Source organism: Pleurodeles waltl, chromosome 6 (assembly GCF_031143425.1).
Source record: "Pleurodeles waltl isolate 20211129_DDA chromosome 6, aPleWal1.hap1.20221129, whole genome shotgun sequence".
Classification (NCBI taxonomy): domain Eukaryota; kingdom Metazoa; phylum Chordata; class Amphibia; order Caudata; family Salamandridae; genus Pleurodeles; species Pleurodeles waltl.
The window spans coordinates 385,350,901-385,374,614 of NC_090445.1; the positions used below are offsets into that span (position 1 = coordinate 385,350,901).

The window sequence follows — 23,714 nt, forward strand, 5'->3', positions numbered from 1 at the left end:
AACCTAATTGTTATGTCTCATAAGCACAAAGGAGGAATTTAGCCAGAAAATGATATGTTGGACCCAAGTTGGGGGAAGGTGGGTAGTTGGATATCTTACTTCAACTGTTTTCATTTTAGCTACAGACTAGTGTCAACAGAGTACCTCGTGTGTACAAATGCTTTAAATCATGTTACAGGGTGGATGAAGTGGGTGAGTGGTTAAGGTGGCGGACTGCCCATACAGTGTGCTCTGCATGTGTGGATACAAATCCCACCATCGTCAAAGTCCGATCATGTTGGTTTTTGAAGGTCAGCACTGCTCCCAGTATAATCACGCTCTCTTTCGAGACACATCCAGAAATCGTTAGATGATCCCATCTGGCTAATCCATTGTAGCAAATACATTAAATAAAATAGAGGGTGTTGTGTTTATTAGAAAGTTAGTCTTTCATGGAGAGCCCAGAAGAATGTCTTTCCTTCAAGCATGGCCTTCTACTTAGTTTGGATATCTGGAAGGAATAGAAAGCAGCTCTTACTACTAAAGTGTCAGCTGTTTGAAGAGCCATTTATTTATGTCTGCCCTGCACTGACATATCCCTTCTGATGAGTAGTTTCCTGTAAATGTCTCAGATTGCAGAGATACTAACTACTGATATCCATATCCTGAGTAATGTGAGTACTTTAATATTCTCCTAAGAATATAGAGTTTTGCCACCTTCCACGAAAAGTGCCTTAAGAATGTAGTTTAATGTGTGCCTATATGTTGACATTCATAAGTACATAGGTTTCCACTCATACTCTGAAACTCACAGCTGGCCACATTCTGCCTTAAGACTACATATGGCACTCTGAGATATGGAAATCCTCCGGCTTTGTAGCTCAGTGGCAAAGCACGGATTTTTTGGAACCAGGGGACACGAGTTCAATCCTCATCAGGATCTTCTGTTTATCTTTTAAATCTTAACTCTTTTCAAGTTATTTCACCTAGGAACCACACCTCGTTTTAAGCTTGCTTATTGTCAACGTTCCCTTTTCTGCTTTTATCTTAGCAAGAAGACTTGAATAATACCAGAGAACTACGACTCATTCGTCTCCCCTTCCGATTGCCTGACAAACGCCTGACAAACGCTGTTCTCACCCTGCTAGGCAAAACCAGATAATAACTCAATGTTTACCGTCCCTTGGAAAGGTTGAGCGAGTATCTGACCTCTCTTTCTGCTCAATCTGCTTCCACATAACGAGCGTTATAGGGCTCGAGCAGTGGCACCTTGGAGATTTTAATTTCTTTCCTCTCAAAACACTATAGCTCCCAGATACCTCGGCTCTCAGGAAAATGAGGTGAATCCTCAAAACCCCAGCCACCACTCACCATAAACTTCCTTTTCTCATGCTCTCTGTTCAAATGATACAACTTATCTTGTACTTAAAGTGAAAGTGAATGCAGGCAGACTTGTTTGATAGATTTGGTGACCTTGATTGGTTGGGGTGGATAAAGAAGTGAACCTGGTGTCTCAAGAAGTAGAATCAGGATGGGGATGAGGAAAAGAGAAATTGAGCATGGACCACAATCACAGGTTAGAGAAATACGTGTCATGAATGAAATCATTTTAAAAAGTTGACTTCTAGCAGGCATTATTTTTCAAAATTGCAGACAAATTAAAAATGAATTTTGTATTGGAGGAACAATCACAGCACACAAGAGGTACAATCTACTTTAGAGGAATAGCATATTTGGCTAAGGCCTTTGTGTGATGATGCTATCCTTTTGCCATTTATATGAGTTATATTTTATTCAATTTGGTTGATCAACATTTTTTGCAGCTCTTCAATTTATGGCTATTCATGCGACTATACTGTTTTTATTATTCTTGTTATTTAGCAAATTTCTTTTTGAATACACTGATGTGAATGCATAGTTCACAAGTCAGCACATCATAATGCAGTGAAACGAATCGTCCCGAAGGCGATGTGATCCTAGGGACCCGGAGGAGTTAGACAGGAAGATTCTGAATAGAAGTAAATAATCTTTAGCAAGCGCCATCTTTAATCTGAGTTTAATTTTTCCTTTCATTGAAATGATTTAAAAAAGATAATGCAGTTGCTCCAGGTGAGGCTCGAACTCACAACCTCGGCATGGCTCAGTGCAAGTACTGCTGTATAAGTACCGCGCGCTAACCGATTGCGCCACTGGAGCTCACACATACACCATGAGTCCAACTGCGCCACCTAGAGGTGACTTAGTAGACGACAGGATCGTCATCAACATACCGTATGCAAGATCAGCTCACATGCAAACATGTTACCCTGATTACTACAATTACAGTGGAACCGGAAAAGATTCTATAATTGTCCTGTAACATAAAATTCAGTCTTTTGAAAACCACATTCAATTATATCTCGTCAGTTCCGACAAAGTCTAGGGGAATCTAATTGTTATGTCTCATAAGCACAAAGGAGGAATTTAGCCAGAAAATGATATGTTGGACCCAAGTTGGGGGAAGGTGGGTAGTTGGATATCTTACTTCAACTGTTTTCATTTTAGCTACAGACTAGTGTCAACAGAGTACCTCGTGTGTACAAATGCTTTAAATCCTGTTACAGGGTGGATGAAGTGGGTGAGTGGTTAAGGTGGCGGACTGCCCATACAGTGTGCTCTGCATGTGTGGATACAAATCCCACCATCGTCAAAGTCCGATCATGTTGGTTTTTGAAGGTCAGCACTGCTCCCAGTATAATTACGCTCCCTTTCGAGACACATCCAGAAATCGTTAGATGATCCCATCTGGCTAATCCATTGTAGCAAATACATTAAATAAAATAGAGGGTGTTGTGTTTATTAGAAAGTTAGTCTTTCATGGAGAGCCCAGAAGAATGTCTTTCCTTCAAGCATGGCCTTCTACTTAGTTTGGATATCTGGAAGGAATAGAAAGCAGCTCTTACTACTAAAGTGTCAGCTGTTTGAAGAGCCATTTATTTATGTCTGCCCTGCACTGACATATCCCTTCTGATGAGTAGTTTCCTGTAAATGTCTCAGATTGCAGAGATACTAACTACTGATATCCATATCCTGAGTAATGTGAGTTCTTTAATATTCTCCTAAGAATATAGAGTTTTGCCACCTTCCACGAAAAGTGCCTTAAGAATGTAGTTTAATGTGTGCCTATATGTTGACATTCATAAGTACATAGGTTTCCACTCATACTCTGAAACTCACAGCTGGCCACATTCTGCCTTAAGACTACATATGGCACTCTGAGATATGGAAATCCTCCGGCTTTGTAGCTCAGTGGCAAAGCACTGATTTTTTGGAACCAGGGGACACGAGTTCAATCCTCATCAGGATCTTCTGTTTATCTTTTAAATCTTAACTCTTTTCAAGTTATTTCACCTAGGAATCACACCTCGTTTTAAGCTTGCTTATTGTCAACGTTCCCTTTTCTGCTTTTATCTTAGCAAGAAGACTTGAATAATACCAGAGAACTACGACTCATTCGTCTCCCCTTCCGATTGCCTGACAAACGCCTGACAAACGCTGTTCTCACCCTGCTAGGCAAAACCAGATAATAACTCAATGTTTACCGTCCCTTGGAAAGGTTGAGCGAGTATCTGACCTCTCTTTCTGCTCAATCTGCTTCCACATAACGAGCGTTATAGGGCTCGAGCAGTGGCACCTTGGAGATTTTAATTTCTTTCCTCTCAAAACACTATAGCTCCCAGATACCTCGGCTCTCAGGAAAATGAGGTGAATCCTCAAAACCCCAGCCACCACTCACCATAAACATCCTTTTCTCATGCTCTCTGTTCAAATGATACAACTTATCTTGTACTTAAAGTGAAAGTGAATGCAGGCAGACTTGTTTGATAGATTTGGTGACCTTGATTGGTTGGGGTGGATAAAGAAGTGAACCTGGTGTCTCAAGAAGTAGAATCAGGATGGGGATGAGGAAAAGAGAAATTGAGCATGGACCACAATCACAGGTTAGAGAAATACGTGTCATGAATGAAATCATTTTAAAAAGTTGACTTCTAGCAGGCATTATTTTTCAAAATTGCAGACAAATTAAAAATGAATTTTGTATTGGAGGAACAATCACAGCACACAAGAGGTACAATCTACTTTAGAGGAATAGCATATTTGGCTAAGGCCTTTGTGTGATGATGCTATCCTTTTGCCATTTATATGAGTTATATTTTATTCAATTTGGTTGATCAACATTTTTTGCAGCTCTTCAATTTATGGCTATTCATGCGACTATACTGTTTTTATTATTCTTGTTATTTAGCAAATTTCTTTTTGAATACACTGATGTGAATGCATAGTTCACAAGTCAGCACATCATAATGCAGTGAAACGAATCGTCCCGAAGGCGATGTGATCCTAGGGACCCGGAGGAGTTAGACAGGAAGATTCTGAATAGAAGTAAATAATCTTTAGCAAGCGCCATCTTTAATCTGAGTTTAATTTTTCCTTTCATTGAAATGATTTAAAAAAGGTAATGCAGTTGCTCCAGGTGAGGCTCGAACTCACAACCTCGGCATGGCTCAGTGCAAGTACTGCTGTATAAGTACCGCACGCTAACCGATTGCGCCACTGGAGCTCACACATACACCCTGAGTCCAACTGCGCCACCTAGAGGTGACTTAGTAGACGACAGGATCGTCATCAACATACCGTATGCAAGATCAGCTCACATGCAAACATGTTACCCTGATTACTACAATTACAGTGGAACCGGAAAAGATTCTATAATTGTCCTGTAACATAAAATTCAGTCTTTTGAAAACCACATTCAATTATATCTCGTCAGTTCCGACAAAGTCTAGGGGAATCTAATTGTTATGTCTCATAAGCACAAAGGAGGAATTTAGCCAGAAAATGATATGTTGGACCCAAGTTGGGGGAAGGTGGGTAGTTGGATATCTTACTTCAACTGTTTTCATTTTAGCTACAGACTAGTGTCAACAGAGTACCTCGTGTGTACAAATGCTTTAAATCCTGTTACAGGGTGGATGAAGTGGGTGAGTGGTTAAGGTGGCGGACTGCCCATACAGTGTGCTCTGCATGTGTGGATACAAATCCCACCATCGTCAAAGTCCGATCATGTTGGTTTTTGAAGGTCAGCACTGCTCCCAGTATAATTACGCTCCCTTTCGAGACACATCCAGAAATCGTTAGATGATCCCATCTGGCTAATCCATTGTAGCAAATACATTAAATAAAATAGAGGGTGTTGTGTTTATTAGAAAGTTAGTCTTTCATGGAGAGCCCAGAAGAATGTCTTTCCTTCAAGCATGGCCTTCTACTTAGTTTGGATATCTGGAAGGAATAGAAAGCAGCTCTTACTACTAAAGTGTCAGCTGTTTGAAGAGCCATTTATTTATGTCTGCCCTGCACTGACATATCCCTTCTGATGAGTAGTTTCCTGTAAATGTCTCAGATTGCAGAGATACTAACTACTGATATCCATATCCTGAGTAATGTGAGTTCTTTAATATTCTCCTAAGAATATAGAGTTTTGCCACCTTCCACGAAAAGTGCCTTAAGAATGTAGTTTAATGTGTGCCTATATGTTGACATTCATAAGTACATAGGTTTCCACTCATACTCTGAAACTCACAGCTGGCCACATTCTGCCTTAAGACTACATATGGCACTCTGAGATATGGAAATCCTCCGGCTTTGTAGCTCAGTGGCAAAGCACTGATTTTTTGGAACCAGGGGACACGAGTTCAATCCTCATCAGGATCTTCTGTTTATCTTTTAAATCTTAACTCTTTTCAAGTTATTTCACCTAGGAATCACACCTCGTTTTAAGCTTGCTTATTGTCAACGTTCCCTTTTCTGCTTTTATCTTAGCAAGAAGACTTGAATAATACCAGAGAACTACGACTCATTCGTCTCCCCTTCCGATTGCCTGACAAACGCCTGACAAACGCTGTTCTCACCCTGCTAGGCAAAACCAGATAATAACTCAATGTTTACCGTCCCTTGGAAAGGTTGAGCGAGTATCTGACCTCTCTTTCTGCTCAATCTGCTTCCACATAACGAGCGTTATAGGGCTCGAGCAGTGGCACCTTGGAGATTTTAATTTCTTTCCTCTCAAAACACTATAGCTCCCAGATACCTCGGCTCTCAGGAAAATGAGGTGAATCCTCAAAACCCCAGCCACCACTCACCATAAACATCCTTTTCTCATGCTCTCTGTTCAAATGATACAACTTATCTTGTACTTAAAGTGAAAGTGAATGCAGGCAGACTTGTTTGATAGATTTGGTGACCTTGATTGGTTGGGGTGGATAAAGAAGTGAACCTGGTGTCTCAAGAAGTAGAATCAGGATGGGGATGAGGAAAAGAGAAATTGAGCATGGACCACAATCACAGGTTAGAGAAATACGTGTCATGAATGAAATCATTTTAAAAAGTTGACTTCTAGCAGGCATTATTTTTCAAAATTGCAGACAAATTAAAAATGAATTTTGTATTGGAGGAACAATCACAGCACACAAGAGGTACAATCTACTTTAGAGGAATAGCATATTTGGCTAAGGCCTTTGTGTGATGATGCTATCCTTTTGCCATTTATATGAGTTATATTTTATTCAATTTGGTTGATCAACATTTTTTGCAGCTCTTCAATTTATGGCTATTCATGCGACTATACTGTTTTTATTATTCTTGTTATTTAGCAAATTTCTTTTTGAATACACTGATGTGAATGCATAGTTCACAAGTCAGCACATCATAATGCAGTGAAACGAATCGTCCCGAAGGCGATGTGATCCTAGGGACCCGGAGGAGTTAGACAGGAAGATTCTGAATAGAAGTAAATAATCTTTAGCAAGCGCCATCTTTAATCTGAGTTTAATTTTTCCTTTCATTGAAATGATTTAAAAAAGATAATGCAGTTGCTCCAGGTGAGGCTCGAACTCACAACCTCGGCATGGCTCAGTGCAAGTACTGCTGTATAAGTACCGCACGCTAACCGATTGCGCCACTGGAGCTCACACATACACCCTGAGTCCAACTGCGCCACCTAGAGGTGACTTAGTAGACGACAGGATCGTCATCAACATACCGTATGCAAGATCAGCTCACATGCAAACATGTTACCCTGATTACTACAATTACAGTGGAACCGGAAAAGATTCTATAATTGTCCTGTAACATAAAATTCAGTCTTTTGAAAACCACATTCAATTATATCTCGTCAGTTCCGACAAAGTCTAGGGGAATCTAATTGTTATGTCTCATAAGCACAAAGGAGGAATTTAGCCAGAAAATGATATGTTGGACCCAAGTTGGGGGAAGGTGGGTAGTTGGATATCTTACTTCAACTGTTTTCATTTTAGCTACAGACTAGTGTCAACAGAGTACCTCGTGTGTACAAATGCTTTAAATCCTGTTACAGGGTGGATGAAGTGGGTGAGTGGTTAAGGTGGCGGACTGCCCATACAGTGTGCTCTGCATGTGTGGATACAAATCCCACCATCGTCAAAGTCCGATCATGTTGGTTTTTGAAGGTCAGCACTGCTCCCAGTATAATTACGCTCCCTTTCGAGACACATCCAGAAATCGTTAGATGATCCCATCTGGCTAATCCATTGTAGCAAATACATTAAATAAAATAGAGGGTGTTGTGTTTATTAGAAAGTTAGTCTTTCATGGAGAGCCCAGAAGAATGTCTTTCCTTCAAGCATGGCCTTCTACTTAGTTTGGATATCTGGAAGGAATAGAAAGCAGCTCTTACTACTAAAGTGTCAGCTGTTTGAAGAGCCATTTATTTATGTCTGCCCTGCACTGACATATCCCTTCTGATGAGTAGTTTCCTGTAAATGTCTCAGATTGCAGAGATACTAACTACTGATATCCATATCCTGAGTAATGTGAGTTCTTTAATATTCTCCTAAGAATATAGAGTTTTGCCACCTTCCACGAAAAGTGCCTTAAGAATGTAGTTTAATGTGTGCCTATATGTTGACATTCATAAGTACATAGGCTTCCACTCATACTCTGAAACTCACAGCTGGCCACATTCTGCCTTAAGACTACATATGGCACTCTGAGATATGGAAATCCTCCGGCTTTGTAGCTCAGTGGCAAAGCACTGATTTTTTGGAACCAGGGGACACGAGTTCAATCCTCATCAGGATCTTCTGTTTATCTTTTAAATCTTAACTCTTTTCAAGTTATTTCACCTAGGAATCACACCTCGTTTTAAGCTTGCTTATTGTCAACGTTCCCTTTTCTGCTTTTATCTTAGCAAGAAGACTTGAATAATACCAGAGAACTACGACTCATTCGTCTCCCCTTCCGATTGCCTGACAAACGCCTGACAAACGCTGTTCTCACCCTGCTAGGCAAAACCAGATAATAACTCAATGTTTACCGTCCCTTGGAAAGGTTGAGCGAGTATCTGACCTCTCTTTCTGCTCAATCTGCTTCCACATAACGAGCGTTATAGGGCTCGAGCAGTGGCACCTTGGAGATTTTAATTTCTTTCCTCTCAAAACACTATAGCTCCCAGATACCTCGGCTCTCAGGAAAATGAGGTGAATCCTCAAAACCCCAGCCACCACTCACCATAAACATCCTTTTCTCATGCTCTCTGTTCAAATGATACAACTTATCTTGTACTTAAAGTGAAAGTGAATGCAGGCAGACTTGTTTGATAGATTTGGTGACCTTGATTGGTTGGGGTGGATAAAGAAGTGAACCTGGTGTCTCAAGAAGTAGAATCAGGATGGGGATGAGGAAAAGAGAAATTGAGCATGGACCACAATCACAGGTTAGAGAAATACGTGTCATGAATGAAATCATTTTAAAAAGTTGACTTCTAGCAGGCATTATTTTTCAAAATTGCAGACAAATTAAAAATGAATTTTGAATTGGAGGAACAATCACAGCACACAAGAGGTACAATCTACTTTAGAGGAATAGCATATTTGGCTAAGGCCTTTGTGTGATGATGCTATCCTTTTGCCATTTATATGAGTTATATTTTATTCAATTTGGTTGATCAACATTTTTTGCAGCTCTTCAATTTATGGCTATTCATGCGACTATACTGTTTTTATTATTCTTGTTATTTAGCAAATTTCTTTTTGAATACACTGATGTGAATGCATAGTTCACAAGTCAGCACATCATAATGCAGTGAAACGAATCGTCCCGAAGGCGATGTGATCCTAGGGACCCGGAGGAGTTAGACAGGAAGATTCTGAATAGAAGTAAATAATCTTTAGCAAGCGCCATCTTTAATCTGAGTTTAATTTTTCCTTTCATTGAAATGATTTAAAAAAGATAATGCAGTTGCTCCAGGTGAGGCTCGAACTCACAACCTCGGCATGGCTCAGTGCAAGTACTGCTGTATAAGTACTGCACGCTAACCGATTGCGCCACTGGAGCTCACACATACACCCTGAGTCCAACTGCGCCACCTAGAGGTGACTTAGTAGACGACAGGATCGTCATCAACATACCGTATGCAAGATCAGCTCACATGCAAACATGTTACCCTGATTACTACAATTACAGTGGAACCGGAAAAGATTCTATAATTGTCCTGTAACATAAAATTCAGTCTTTTGAAAACCACATTCAATTATATCTCGTCAGTTCCGACAAAGTCTAGGGGAATCTAATTGTTATGTCTCATAAGCACAAAGGAGGAATTTAGCCAGAAAATGATATGTTGGACCCAAGTTGGGGGAAGGTGGGTAGTTGGATATCTTACTTCAACTGTTTTCATTTTAGCTACAGACTAGTGTCAACAGAGTACCTCGTGTGTACAAATGCTTTAAATCCTGTTACAGGGTGGATGAAGTGGGTGAGTGGTTAAGGTGGCGGACTGCCCATACAGTGTGCTCTGCATGTGTGGATACAAATCCCACCATCGTCAAAGTCCGATCTTGTTGGTTTTTGAAGGTCAGCACTGCTCCCAGTATAATTACGCTCCCTTTCGAGACACATCCAGAAATCGTTAGATGATCCCATCTGGCTAATCCATTGTAGCAAATACATTAAATAAAATAGAGGGTGTTGTGTTTATTAGAAAGTTAGTCTTTCATGGAGAGCCCAGAAGAATGTCTTTCCTTCAAGCATGGCCTTCTACTTAGTTTGGATATCTGGAAGGAATAGAAAGCAGCTCTTACTACTAAAGTGTCAGCTGTTTGAAGAGCCATTTATTTATGTCTGCCCTGCACTGACATATCCCTTCTGATGAGTAGTTTCCTGTAAATGTCTCAGATTGCAGAGATACTAACTACTGATATCCATATCCTGAGTAATGTGAGTTCTTTAATATTCTCCTAAGAATATAGAGTTTTGCCACCTTCCACGAAAAGTGCCTTAAGAATGTAGTTTAATGTGTGCCTATATGTTGACATTCATAAGTACATAGGTTTCCACTCATACTCTGAAACTCACAGCTGGCCACATTCTGCCTTAAGACTACATATGGCACTCTGAGATATGGAAATCCTCCGGCTTTGTAGCTCAGTGGCAAAGCACTGATTTTTTGGAACCAGGGGACACGAGTTCAATCCTCATCAGGATCTTCTGTTTATCTTTTAAATCTTAACTCTTTTCAAGTTATTTCACCTAGGAATCACACCTCGTTTTAAGCTTGCTTATTGTCAACGTTCCCTTTTCTGCTTTTATCTTAGCAAGAAGACTTGAATAATACCAGAGAACTACGACTCATTCGTCTCCCCTTCCGATTGCCTGACAAACGCCTGACAAACGCTGTTCTCACCCTGCTAGGCAAAACCAGATAATAACTCAATGTTTACCGTCCCTTGGAAAGGTTGAGCGAGTATCTGACCTCTCTTTCTGCTCAATCTGCTTCCACATAACGAGCGTTATAGGGCTCGAGCAGTGGCACCTTGGAGATTTTAATTTCTTTCCTCTCAAAACACTATAGCTCCCAGATACCTCGGCTCTCAGGAAAATGAGGTGAATCCTCAAAACCCCAGCCACCACTCACCATAAACATCCTTTTCTCATGCTCTCTGTTCAAATGATACAACTTATCTTGTACTTAAAGTGAAAGTGAATGCAGGCAGACTTGTTTGATAGATTTGGTGACCTTGATTGGTTGGGGTGGATAAAGAAGTGAACCTGGTGTCTCAAGAAGTAGAATCAGGATGGGGATGAGGAAAAGAGAAATTGAGCATGGACCACAATCACAGGTTAGAGAAATACGTGTCATGAATGAAATCATTTTAAAAAGTTGACTTCTAGCAGGCATTATTTTTCAAAATTGCAGACAAATTAAAAATGAATTTTGTATTGGAGGAACAATCACAGCACACAAGAGGTACAATCTACTTTAGAGGAATAGCATATTTGGCTAAGGCCTTTGTGTGATGATGCTATCCTTTTGCCATTTATATGAGTTATATTTTATTCAATTTGGTTGATCAACATTTTTTGCAGCTCTTCAATTTATGGCTATTCATGCGACTATACTGTTTTTATTATTCTTGTTATTTAGCAAATTTCTTTTTGAATACACTGATGTGAATGCATAGTTCACAAGTCAGCACATCATAATGCAGTGAAACGAATCGTCCCGAAGGCTATGTGATCCTAGGGACCCGGAGGAGTTAGACAGGAAGATTCTGAATAGAAGTAAATAATCTTTAGCAAGCGCCATCTTTAATCTGAGTTTAATTTTTCCTTTCATTGAAATGATTTAAAAAAGATAATGCAGTTGCTCCAGGTGAGGCTCGAACTCACAACCTCGGCATGGCTCAGTGCAAGTACTGCTGTATAAGTACCGCGCGCTAACCGATTGCGCCACTGGAGCTCACACATACACCATGAGTCCAACTGCGCCACCTAGAGGTGACTTAGTAGACGACAGGATCGTCATCAACATACCGTATGCAAGATCAGCTCACATGCAAACATGTTACCCTGATTACTACAATTACAGTGGAACCGGAAAAGATTCTATAATTGTCCTGTAACATAAAATTCAGTCTTTTGAAAACCACATTCAATTATATCTCGTCAGTTCCGACAAAGTCTAGGGGAATCTAATTGTTATGTCTCATAAGCACAAAGGAGGAATTTAGCCAGAAAATGATATGTTGGACCCAAGTTGGGGGAAGGTGGGTAGTTGGATATCTTACTTCAACTGTTTTCATTTTAGCTACAGACTAGTGTCAACAGAGTACCTCGTGTGTACAAATGCTTTAAATCCTGTTACAGGGTGGATGAAGTGGGTGAGTGGTTAAGGTGGCGGACTGCCCATACAGTGTGCTCTGCATGTGTGGATACAAATCCCACCATCGTCAAAGTCCGATCATGTTGGTTTTTGAAGGTCAGCACTGCTCCCAGTATAATTACGCTCTCTTTCGAGACACATCCAGAAATCGTTAGATGATCCCATCTGGCTAATCCATTGTAGCAAATACATTAAATAAAATAGAGGGTGTTGTGTTTATTAGAAAGTTAGTCTTTCATGGAGAGCCCAGAAGAATGTCTTTCCTTCAAGCATGGCCTTCTACTTAGTTTGGATATCTGGAAGGAATAGAAAGCAGCTCTTACTACTAAAGTGTCAGCTGTTTGAAGAGCCATTTATTTATGTCTGCCCTGCACTGACATATCCCTTCTGATGATTAGTTTCCTGTAAATGTCTCAGATTGCAGAGATACTAACTACTGATATCCATATCCTGAGTAATGTGAGTTCTTTAATATTCTCCTAAGAATATAGAGTTTTGCCACCTTCCACGAAAAGTGCCTTAAGAATGTAGTTTAATGTGTGCCTATATGTTGACATTCATAAGTACATAGGTTTCCACTCATACTCTGAAACTCACAGCTGGCCGCATTCTGCCTTAAGACTACATATGGCACTCTGAGATATGGAAATCCTCCGGCTTTGTAGCTCAGTGGCAAAGCACGGATTTTTTGGAACCAGGGGACACGAGTTCAATCCTCATCAGGATCTTCTGTTTATGTTTTAAATCTTAACTCTTTTCAAGTTATTTCACCTAGGAATCACACCTCGTTTTAAGCTTGCTTATTGTCAACGTTCCCTTTTCTGCTTTTATCTTAGCAAGAAGACTTGAATAATACCAGAGAACTACGACTCATTCGTCTCCCCTTCCGATTGCCTGACAAACGCCTGACAAACGCTGTTCTCACCCTGCTAGGCAAAACCAGATAATAACTCAATGTTTACCGTCCCTTGGAAAGGTTGAGCGAGTATCTGACCTCTCTTTCTGCTCAATCTGCTTCCACATAACGAGCGTTATAGGGCTCGAGCAGTGGCACCTTGGAGATTTTAATTTCTTTCCTCTCAAAACACTATAGCTCCCAGATACCTCGGCTCTCAGGAAAATGAGGTGAATCCTCAAAACCCCAGCCACCACTCACCATAAACTTCCTTTTCTCATGCTCTCTGTTCAAATGATACAACTTATCTTGTACTTAAAGTGAAAGTGAATGCAGGCAGACTTGTTTGATAGATTTGGTGACCTTGATTGGTTGGGGTGGATAAAGAAGTGAACCTGGTGTCTCAAGAAGTAGAATCAGGATGGGGATGAGGAAAAGAGAAATTGAGCATGGACCACAATCACAGGTTAGAGAAATACGTGTCATGAATGAAATCATTTTAAAAAGTTGACTTCTAGCAGGCATTATTTTTCAAAATTGCAGACAAATTAAAAATGAATTTTGTATTGGAGGAACAATCACAGCACACAAGAGGTACAATCTACTTTAGAGGAATAGCATATTTGGCTAAGGCCTTTGTGTGATGATGCTATCCTTTTGCCATTTATATGAGTTATATTTTATTCAATTTGGTTGATCAACATTTTTTGCAGCTCTTCAATTTATGGCTATTCATGCGACTATACTGTTTTTATTATTCTTGTTATTTAGCAAATTTCTTTTTGAATACACTGATGTGAATGCATAGTTCACAAGTCAGCACATCATAATGCAGTGAAACGAATCGTCCCGAAGGCGATGTGATCCTAGGGACCCGGAGGAGTTAGACAGGAAGATTCTGAATAGAAGTAAATAATCTTTAGCAAGCGCCATCTTTAATCTGAGTTTAATTTTTCCTTTCATTGAAATGATTTAAAAAAGATAATGCAGTTGCTCCAGGTGAGGCTCGAACTCACAACCTCGGCATGGCTCAGTGCAAGTACTGCTGTATAAGTACCGCGCGCTAACCGATTGCGCCACTGGAGCTCACACATACACCATGAGTCCAACTGCGCCACCTAGAGGTGACTTAGTAGACGACAGGATCGTCATCAACATACCGTATGCAAGATCAGCTCACATGCAAACATGTTACCCTGATTACTACAATTACAGTGGAACCGGAAAAGATTCTATAATTGTCCTGTAACATAAAATTCAGTCTTTTGAAAACCACATTCAATTATATCTCGTCAGTTCCGACAAAGTCTAGGGGAATCTAATTGTTATGTCTCATAAGCACAAAGGAGGAATTTAGCCAGAAAATGATATGTTGGACCCAAGTTGGGGGAAGGTGGGTAGTTGGATATCTTACTTCAACTGTTTTCATTTTAGCTACAGACTAGTGTCAACAGAGTACCTCGTGTGTACAAATGCTTTAAATCCTGTTACAGGGTGGATGAAGTGGGTGAGTGGTTAAGGTGGCGGACTGCCCATACAGTGTGCTCTGCATGTGTGGATACAAATCCCACCATCGTCAAAGTCCGATCATGTTGGTTTTTGAAGGTCAGCACTGCTCCCAGTATAATTACGCTCCCTTTCGAGACACATCCAGAAATCGTTAGATGATCCCATCTGGCTAATCCATTGTAGCAAATACATTAAATAAAATAGAGGGTGTTGTGTTTATTAGAAAGTTAGTCTTTCATGGAGAGCCCAGAAGAATGTCTTTCCTTCAAGCATGGCCTTCTACTTAGTTTGGATATCTGGAAGGAATAGAAAGCAGCTCTTACTACTAAAGTGTCAGCTGTTTGAAGAGCCATTTATTTATGTCTGCCCTGCACTGACATATCCCTTCTGATGAGTAGTTTCCTGTAAATGTCTCAGATTGCAGAGATACTAACTACTGATATCCATATCCTGAGTAATGTGAGTTCTTTAATATTCTCCTAAGAATATAGAGTTTTGCCACCTTCCACGAAAAGTGCCTTAAGAATGTAGTTTAATGTGTGCCTATATGTTGACATTCATAAGTACATAGGTTTCCACTCATACTCTGAAACTCACAGCTGGCCACATTCTGCCTTAAGACTACATATGGCACTCTGAGATATGGAAATCCTCCGGCTTTGTAGCTCAGTGGCAAAGCACTGATTTTTTGGAACCAGGGGACACGAGTTCAATCCTCATCAGGATCTTCTGTTTATCTTTTAAATCTTAACTCTTTTCAAGTTATTTCACCTAGGAATCACACCTCGTTTTAAGCTTGCTTATTGTCAACGTTCCCTTTTCTGCTTTTATCTTAGCAAGAAGACTTGAATAATACCAGAGAACTACGACTCATTCGTCTCCCCTTCCGATTGCCTGACAAACGCCTGACAAACGCTGTTCTCACCCTGCTAGGCAAAACCAGATAATAACTCAATGTTTACCGTCCCTTGGAAAGGTTGAGCGAGTATCTGACCTCTCTTTCTGCTCAATCTGCTTCCACATAACGAGCGTTATAGGGCTCGAGCAGTGGCACCTTGGAGATTTTAATTTCTTTCCTCTCAAAACACTATAGCTCCCAGATACCTCGGCTCTCAGGAAAATGAGGTGAATCCTCAAAACCCCAGCCACCACTCACCATAAACATCCTTTTCTCATGCTCTCTGTTCAAATGATACAACTTATCTTGTACTTAAAGTGAAAGTGAATGCAGGCAGACTTGTTTGATAGATTTGGTGACCTTGATTGGTTGGGGTGGATAAAGAAGTGAACCTGGTGTCTCAAGAAGTAGAATCAGGATGGGGATGAGGAAAAGAGAAATTGAGCATGGACCACAATCACAGGTTAGAGAAATACGTGTCATGAATGAAATCATTTTAAAAAGTTGACTTCTAGCAGGCATTATTTTTCAAAATTGCAGACAAATTAAAAATGAATTTTGTATTGGAGGAACAATCACAGCACACAAGAGGTACAATCTACTTTAGAGGAATAGCATATTTGGCTAAGGCCTTTGTGTGATGATGCTATCCTTTTGCCATTTATATGAGTTATATTTTATTCAATTTGGTTGATCAACATTTTTTGCAGCTCTTCAATTTATGGCTATTCATGCGACTATACTGTTTTTATTATTCTTGTTATTTAGCAAATTTCTTTTTGAATACACTGATGTGAATGCATAGTTCACAAGTCAGCACATCATAATGCAGTGAAACGAATCGTCCCGAAGGCGATGTGATCCTAGGGACCCGGAGGAGTTAGACAGGAAGATTCTGAATAGAAGTAAATAATCTTTAGCAAGCGCCATATTTAATCTGAGTTTAATTTTTCCTTTCATTGAAATGATTTAAAAAAGATAATGCAGTTGCTCCAGGTGAGGCTCGAACTCACAACCTCGGCATGGCTCAGTGCAAGTACTGCTGTATAAGTACCGCGCGCTAACCGATTGCGCCACTGGAGCGCACACATACACCATGAGTCCAACTGCGCCACCTAGAGGTGACTTAGTAGACGACAGGATCGTCATCAACATACCGTATGCAAGATCAGCTCACATGCAAACATGTTACCCTGATTACTACAATTACAGTGGAACCGGAAAAGATTCTATAATTGTCCTGTAACATAAAATTCAGTCTTTTGAAAACCACATTCAATTATATCTCGTCAGTTCCGACAAAGTCTAGGGGAATCTAATTGTTATGTCTCATAAGCACAAAGGAGGAATTTAGCCAGAAAATGATATGTTGGACCCAAGTTGGGGGAAGGTGGGTAGTTGGATATCTTACTTCAACTGTTTTCATTTTAGCTACAGACTAGTGTCAACAGAGTACCTCGTGTGTACAAATGCTTTAAATCCTGTTACAGGGTGGATGAAGTGGGTGAGTGGTTAAGGTGGCGGACTGCCCATACAGTGTGCTCTGCATGTGTGGATACAAATCCCACCATCGTCAAAGTCCGATCATGTTGGTTTTTGAAGGTCAGCACTGCTCCCAGTATAATTACGCTCCCTTTCGAGACACATCCAGAAATCGTTAGATGATCCCATCTGGCTAATCCATTGTAGCAAATACATTAAATAAAATAGAGGGTGTTGTGTTTATTAGAAAGTTAGTCTTTCATGGAGAGCCCAGAAGAATGTCTTTCCTTCAAGCATGGCCTTCTACTTAGTTTGGATATCTGGAAGGAATAGAAAGCAGCTCTTACTACTAAAGTGTCAGCTGTTTGAAGAGCCATTTATTTATGTCTGCCCTGCACTGACATATCCCTTCTGATGAGTAGTTTCCTGTAAATGTCTCAGATTGCAGAGATACTAACTACTGATATCCATATCCTGAGTAATGTGAGTTCTTTAATATTCTCCTAAGAATATAGAGTTTTGCCACCTTCCACGAAAAGTGCCTTAAGAATGTAGTTTAATGTGTGCCTATATGTTGACATTCATAAGTACATAGGTTTCCACTCATACTCTGAAACTCACAGCTGGCCACATTCTGCCTTAAGACTACATATGGCACTCTGAGATATGGAAATCCTCCGGCTTTGTAGCTCAGTGGCAAAGCACTGATTTTTTGGAACCAGGGGACACGAGTTCAATCCTCATCAGGATCTTCTGTTTATCTTTTAAATCTTAACTCTTTTCAAGTTATTTCACCTAGGAATCACACCTCGTTTTAAGCTTGCTTATTGTCAACGTTCCCTTTTCTGCTTTTATCTTAGCAAGAAGACTTGAATAATACCAGAGAACTACGACTCATTCGTCTCCCCTTCCGATTGCCTGACAAACGCCTGACAAACGCTGTTCTCACCCTGCTAGGCAAAACCAGATAATAACTCAATGTTTACCGTCCCTTGGAAAGGTTGAGCGAGTATCTGACCTCTCTTTCTGCTCAATCTGCTTCCACATAACGAGCGTTATAGGGCTCGAGCAGTGGCACCTTGGAGATTTTAATTTCTTTCCTCTCAAAACACTATAGCTCCCAGATACCTCGGCTCTCAGGAAAATGAGGTGAATCCTCAAAACCCCAGCCACCACTCACCATAAACATCCTTTTCTCATGCTCTCTGTTCAAATGATACAACTTATCTTGTACTTAAAGTGAAAGTGAATGCAGGCAGACTTGTTTGATAGATTTGGTGACCTTGATTGGTTGGGGTGGATAAAGAAGTGAACCTGGTGTCTCAAGAAGTAGAATCAGGATGGGGATGAGGAAAAGAGAAATTGAGCATGGACCACAATCACAGGTTAGAGAAATACGTGTCATGAATGAAATCATTTTAAAAAGTTGACTTCTAGCAGGCATTATTTTTCAAAATTGCAGACAAATTAAAAATGAATTTTGTATTGGAGGAACAATCACAGCACACAAGAGGTACAATCTACTTTAGAGGAATAGCATATTTGGCTAAGGCCTTTGTGTGATGATGCTATCCTTTTGCCATTTATATGAGTTATATTTTATTCAATTTGGTTGATCAACATTTTTTGCAGCTCTTCAATTTATGGCTATTCATGCGACTATACTGTTTTTATTATTCTTGTTATTTAGCAAATTTCTTTTTGAATACACTGATGTGAATGCATAGTTCACAAGTCAGCACATCATAATGCAGTGAAACGAATCGTCCCGAAGGCGATGTGATCCTAGGGACCCGGAGGAGTTAGACAGGAAGATTCTGAATAGAAGTAAATAATCTTTAGCAAGCGCCATCTTTAATCTGAGTTTAATTTTTCCTTTCATTGAAATGATTTAAAAAAGGTAATGCAGCTGCTCCAGGTGAGGCTCGAACTCACAACCTCGGCATGGCTCAGTGCAAGTACTGCTGTATAAGTACCGCACGCTAACCGATTGCGCCACTGGAGCTCACACATACACCCTGAGTCCAACTGCGCCACCTAGAGGTGACTTAGTAGACGACAGGATCGTCATCAACATACCGTATGCAAGATCAGCTCACATGCAAACATGTTACCCTGATTACTACAATTACAGTGGAACCGGAAAAGATTCTATAATTGTCCTGTAACATAAAATTCAGTCTTTTGAAAACCACATTCAATTATATCTCGTCAGTTCCGACAAAGTCTAGGGGAATCTAATTGTTATGTCTCATAAGCACAAAGGAGGAATTTAGCCAGAAAATGATATGTTGGACCCAAGTTGGGGGAAGGTGGGTAGTTGGATATCTTACTTCAACTGTTTTCATTTTAGCTACAGACTAGTGTCAACAGAGTACCTCGTGTGTACAAATGCTTTAAATCCTGTTACAGGGTGGATGAAGTGGGTGAGTGGTTAAGGTGGCGGACTGCCCATACAGTGTGCTCTGCATGTGTGGATACAAATCCCACCATCGTCAAAGTCCGATCATGTTGGTTTTTGAAGGTCAGCACTGCTCCCAGTATAATCACGCTCCCTTTCGAGACACATCCAGAAATCGTTAGATGATCCCATCTGGCTAATCCATTGTAGCAAATACATTAAATAAAATAGAGGGTGTTGTGTTTATTAGAAAGTTAGTCTTTCATGGAGAGCCCAGAAGAATGTCTTTCCTTCAAGCATGGCCTTCTACTTAGTTTGGATATCTGGAAGGAATAGAAAGCAGCTCTTACTACTAAAGTGTCAGCTGTTTGAAGAGCCATTTATTTATGTCTGCCCTGCACTGACATATCCCTTCTGATGAGTAGTTTCCTGTAAATGTCTCAGATTGCAGAGATACTAACTACTGATATCCATATCCTGAGTAATGTGAGTTCTTTAATATTCTCCTAAGAATATAGAGTTTTGCCACCTTCCACGAAAAGTGCCTTAAGAATGTAGTTTAATGTGTGCCTATATGTTGACATTCATAAGTACATAGGTTTCCACTCATACTCTGAAACTCACAGCTGGCCACATTCTGCCTTAAGACTACATATGGCACTCTGAGATATGGAAATCCTCCGGCTTTGTAGCTCAGTGGCAAAGCACTGATTTTTTGGAACCAGGGGACACGAGTTCAATCCTCATCAGGATCTTCTGTTTATCTTTTAAATCTTAACTCTTTTCAAGTTATTTCACCTAGGAATCACACCTCGTTTTAAGCTTGCTTATTGTCAACGTTCCCTTTTCTGCTTTTATCTTAGCAAGAAGACTTGAATAATACCAGAGAACTACGACTCATTCGTCTCCCCTTCCGATTGCCTGACAAACGCCTGACAAACGCTGTTCTCACCCTGCTAGGCAAAACCAGATAATAACTCAATGTTTACCGTCCCTTGGAAAGGTTGAGCGAGTATCTGACCTCTCTTTCTGCTCAATCTGCTTCCACATAACGAGCGTTATAGGGCTCGAGCAGTGGCACCTTGGAGATTTTAATTTCTTTCCTCTCAAAACACTATAGCTCCCAGATACCTCGGCTCTCAGGAAAATGAGGTGAATCCTCAAAACCCCAGCCACCACTCACCATAAACATCCTTTTCTCATGCTCTCTGTTCAAATGATACAACTTATCTTGTACTTAAAGTGAAAGTGAATGCAGGCAGACTTGTTTGATAGATTTGGTGACCTTGATTGGTTGGGGTGGATAAAGAAGTGAACCTGGTGTCTCAAGAAGTAGAATCAGGATGGGGATGAGGAAAAGAGAAATTGAGCATGGACCACAATCACAGGTTAGAGAAATACGTGTCATGAATGAAATCATTTTAAAAAGTTGACTTCTAGCAGGCATTATTTTTCAAAATTGCAGACAAATTAAAAATGAATTTTGTATTGGAGGAACAATCACAGCACACAAGAGGTACAATCTACTTTAGAGGAATAGCATATTTGGCTAAGGCCTTTGTGTGATGATGCTATCCTTTTGCCATTTATATGAGTTATATTTTATTCAATTTGGTTGATCAACATTTTTTGCAGCTCTTCAATTTATGGCTATTCATGCGACTATACTGTTTTTATTATTCTTGTTATTTAGCAAATTTCTTTTTGAATACACTGATGTGAATGCATAGTTCACAAGTCAGCACATCATAATGCAGTGAAACGAATCGTCCCGAAGGCGATGTGATCCTAGGGACCCGGAGGAGTTAGACAGGAAGATTCTGAATAGAAGTAAATAATCTTTAGCAAGCGCCATCTTTAATCTGAGTTTAATTTTTCCTTTCATTGAAATGATTTAAAAAAGATAATGCAGTTGCTCCAGGTGAGGCTCGAACTCACAACCTCGGCATGGCTCAGTGCAAGTACTGCTGTATAAGTACCGCACGCTAACCGATTGCGCCACTGGAGCTCACACATACACCCTGAGTCCAACTGCGCCACCTAGAGGTGACTTAGTAGACGACAGGATCGTCATCAACATACCGTATGCAAGATCAGCTCACATGCAAACATGTTACCCTGATTACTACAATTACAGTGGAACCGGAAAAGATTCTATAATTGCCCTGTAACATAAAATTCAGTCTTTTGAAAACCACATTCAATTATATCTCGTCAGTTCCGACAAAGTCTAGGGGAATCTAATTGTTATGTCTCATAAGCACAAAGGAGGAATTTAGCCAGAAAATGATATGTTGGACCCAAGTTGGGGGAAGGTGGGTAGTTGGATATCTTACTTCAACTGTTTTCATTTTAGCTACAGACTAGTGTCAACAGAGTACCTCGTGTGTACAAATGCTTTAAATCCTGTTACAGGGTGGATGAAGTGGGTGAGTGGTTAAGGTGGCGGACTGCCCATACAGTGTGCTCTGCATGTGTGGATACAAATCCCACCATCGTCAAAGTCCGATCATGTTGGTTTTTGAAGGTCAGCACTGCTCCCAGTATAATTACGCTCCCTTTCGAGACACATCCAGAAATCGTTAGATGATCCCATCTGGCTAATCCATTGTAGCAAATACATTAAATAAAATAGAGGGTGTTGTGTTTATTAGAAAGTTAGTCTTTCATGGAGAGCCCAGAAGAATGTCTTTCCTTCAAGCATGGCCTTCTACTTAGTTTGGATATCTGGAAGGAATAGAAAGCAGCTCTTACTACTAAAGTGTCAGCTGTTTGAAGAGCCATTTATTTATGTCTGCCCTGCACTGACATATCCCTTCTGATGAGTAGTTTCCTGTAAATGTCTCAGATTGCAGAGATACTAACTACTGATATCCATATCCTGAGTAATGTGAGTTCTTTAATATTCTCCTAAGAATATAGAGTTTTGCCACCTTCCACGAAAAGTGCCTTAAGAATGTAGTTTAATGTGTGCCTATATGTTGACATTCATAAGTACATAGGCTTCCACTCATACTCTGAAACTCACAGCTGGCCACATTCTGCCTTAAGACTACATATGGCACTCTGAGATATGGAAATCCTCCGGCTTTGTAGCTCAGTGGCAAAGCACTGATTTTTTGGAACCAGGGGACACGAGTTCAATCCTCATCAGGATCTTCTGTTTATCTTTTAAATCTTAACTCTTTTCAAGTTATTTCACCTAGGAATCACACCTCGTTTTAAGCTTGCTTATTGTCAACGTTCCCTTTTCTGCTTTTATCTTAGCAAGAAGACTTGAATAATACCAGAGAACTACGACTCATTCGTCTCCCCTTCCGATTGCCTGACAAACGCCTGACAAACGCTGTTCTCACCCTGCTAGGCAAAACCAGATAATAACTCAATGTTTACCGTCCCTTGGAAAGGTTGAGCGAGTATCTGACCTCTCTTTCTGCTCAATCTGCTTCCACATAACGAGCGTTATAGGGCTCGAGCAGTGGCACCTTGGAGATTTTAATTTCTTTCCTCTCAAAACACTATAGCTCCCAGATACCTCGGCTCTCAGGAAAATGAGGTGAATCCTCAAAACCCCAGCCACCACTCACCATAAACATCCTTTTCTCATGCTCTCTGTTCAAATGATACAACTTATCTTGTACTTAAAGTGAAAGTGAATGCAGGCAGACTTGTTTGATAGATTTGGTGACCTTGATTGGTTGGGGTGGATAAAGAAGTGAACCTGGTGTCTCAAGAAGTAGAATCAGGATGGGGATGAGGAAAAGAGAAATTGAGCATGGACCACAATCACAGGTTAGAGAAATACGTGTCATGAATGAAATCATTTTAAAAAGTTGACATCGAGCAGGCATTATTTTTCAAAATTGCAGACAAATTAAAAATGAATTTTGAATTGGAGGAACAATCACAGCACACAAGAGGTACAATCTACTTTAGAGGAATAGCATATTTGGCTAAGGCCTTTGTGTGATGATGCTATCCTTTTGCCATTTATATGAGTTATATTTTATTCAATTTGGTTGATCAACATTTTTTGCAGCTCTTCAATTTATGGCTATTCATGCGACTATACTGTTTTTATTATTCTTGTTATTTAGCAAATTTCTTTTTGAATACACTGATGTGAATGCATAGTTCACAAGTCAGCACATCATAATGCAGTGAAACGAATCGTCCCGAAGGCGATGTGATCCTAGGGACCCGGAGGAGTTAGACAGGAAGATTCTGAATAGAAGTAAATAATCTTTAGCAAGCGCCATCTTTAATCTGAGTTTAATTTTTCCTTTCATTGAAATGATTTAAAAAAGATAATGCA

The 23,714-nt window shown here is 40.2% G+C and overlaps 9 non-coding genes across 9 annotated transcripts; all 9 read right to left on the bottom strand.

Annotated features, from left to right (window-relative positions):
* Positions 1-2,080: 2,080 nt before the first annotated feature.
* On the bottom strand, positions 2,081-2,175 carry TRNAI-UAU (transfer RNA isoleucine (anticodon UAU)). Its single transcript has 2 exons — positions 2,138-2,175; positions 2,081-2,116 (listed from the first exon to the last, which is right to left on the bottom strand). It is a non-coding gene; the product is annotated as a tRNA-Ile (tRNA).
* Positions 2,176-4,484: 2,309 nt separating this feature from the next.
* On the bottom strand, positions 4,485-4,579 carry TRNAI-UAU (transfer RNA isoleucine (anticodon UAU)). The gene is made up of 2 exons: positions 4,542-4,579; positions 4,485-4,520 (listed from the first exon to the last, which is right to left on the bottom strand). It is a non-coding gene; the product is annotated as a tRNA-Ile (tRNA).
* Positions 4,580-6,888: 2,309 nt separating this feature from the next.
* On the bottom strand, positions 6,889-6,983 carry TRNAI-UAU (transfer RNA isoleucine (anticodon UAU)). The gene is made up of 2 exons: positions 6,946-6,983; positions 6,889-6,924 (listed from the first exon to the last, which is right to left on the bottom strand). It is a non-coding gene; the product is annotated as a tRNA-Ile (tRNA).
* Positions 6,984-9,292: 2,309 nt separating this feature from the next.
* Positions 9,293-9,387, bottom strand: TRNAI-UAU (transfer RNA isoleucine (anticodon UAU)). The gene is made up of 2 exons: positions 9,350-9,387; positions 9,293-9,328 (listed from the first exon to the last, which is right to left on the bottom strand). It is a non-coding gene; the product is annotated as a tRNA-Ile (tRNA).
* Positions 9,388-11,696: 2,309 nt separating this feature from the next.
* On the bottom strand, positions 11,697-11,791 carry TRNAI-UAU (transfer RNA isoleucine (anticodon UAU)). The gene is made up of 2 exons: positions 11,754-11,791; positions 11,697-11,732 (listed from the first exon to the last, which is right to left on the bottom strand). It is a non-coding gene; the product is annotated as a tRNA-Ile (tRNA).
* A 2,309-nt stretch (positions 11,792-14,100) lies between these two features.
* On the bottom strand, positions 14,101-14,195 carry TRNAI-UAU (transfer RNA isoleucine (anticodon UAU)). The gene is made up of 2 exons: positions 14,158-14,195; positions 14,101-14,136 (listed from the first exon to the last, which is right to left on the bottom strand). It is a non-coding gene; the product is annotated as a tRNA-Ile (tRNA).
* Positions 14,196-16,504: 2,309 nt separating this feature from the next.
* On the bottom strand, positions 16,505-16,599 carry TRNAI-UAU (transfer RNA isoleucine (anticodon UAU)). Its single transcript has 2 exons — positions 16,562-16,599; positions 16,505-16,540 (listed from the first exon to the last, which is right to left on the bottom strand). It is a non-coding gene; the product is annotated as a tRNA-Ile (tRNA).
* A 2,309-nt stretch (positions 16,600-18,908) lies between these two features.
* TRNAI-UAU (transfer RNA isoleucine (anticodon UAU)) lies at positions 18,909-19,003 on the bottom strand. The gene is made up of 2 exons: positions 18,966-19,003; positions 18,909-18,944 (listed from the first exon to the last, which is right to left on the bottom strand). It is a non-coding gene; the product is annotated as a tRNA-Ile (tRNA).
* Positions 19,004-21,312: 2,309 nt separating this feature from the next.
* Positions 21,313-21,407, bottom strand: TRNAI-UAU (transfer RNA isoleucine (anticodon UAU)). The gene is made up of 2 exons: positions 21,370-21,407; positions 21,313-21,348 (listed from the first exon to the last, which is right to left on the bottom strand). It is a non-coding gene; the product is annotated as a tRNA-Ile (tRNA).
* Between the last annotated feature and the right edge of the window lie 2,307 nt (positions 21,408-23,714).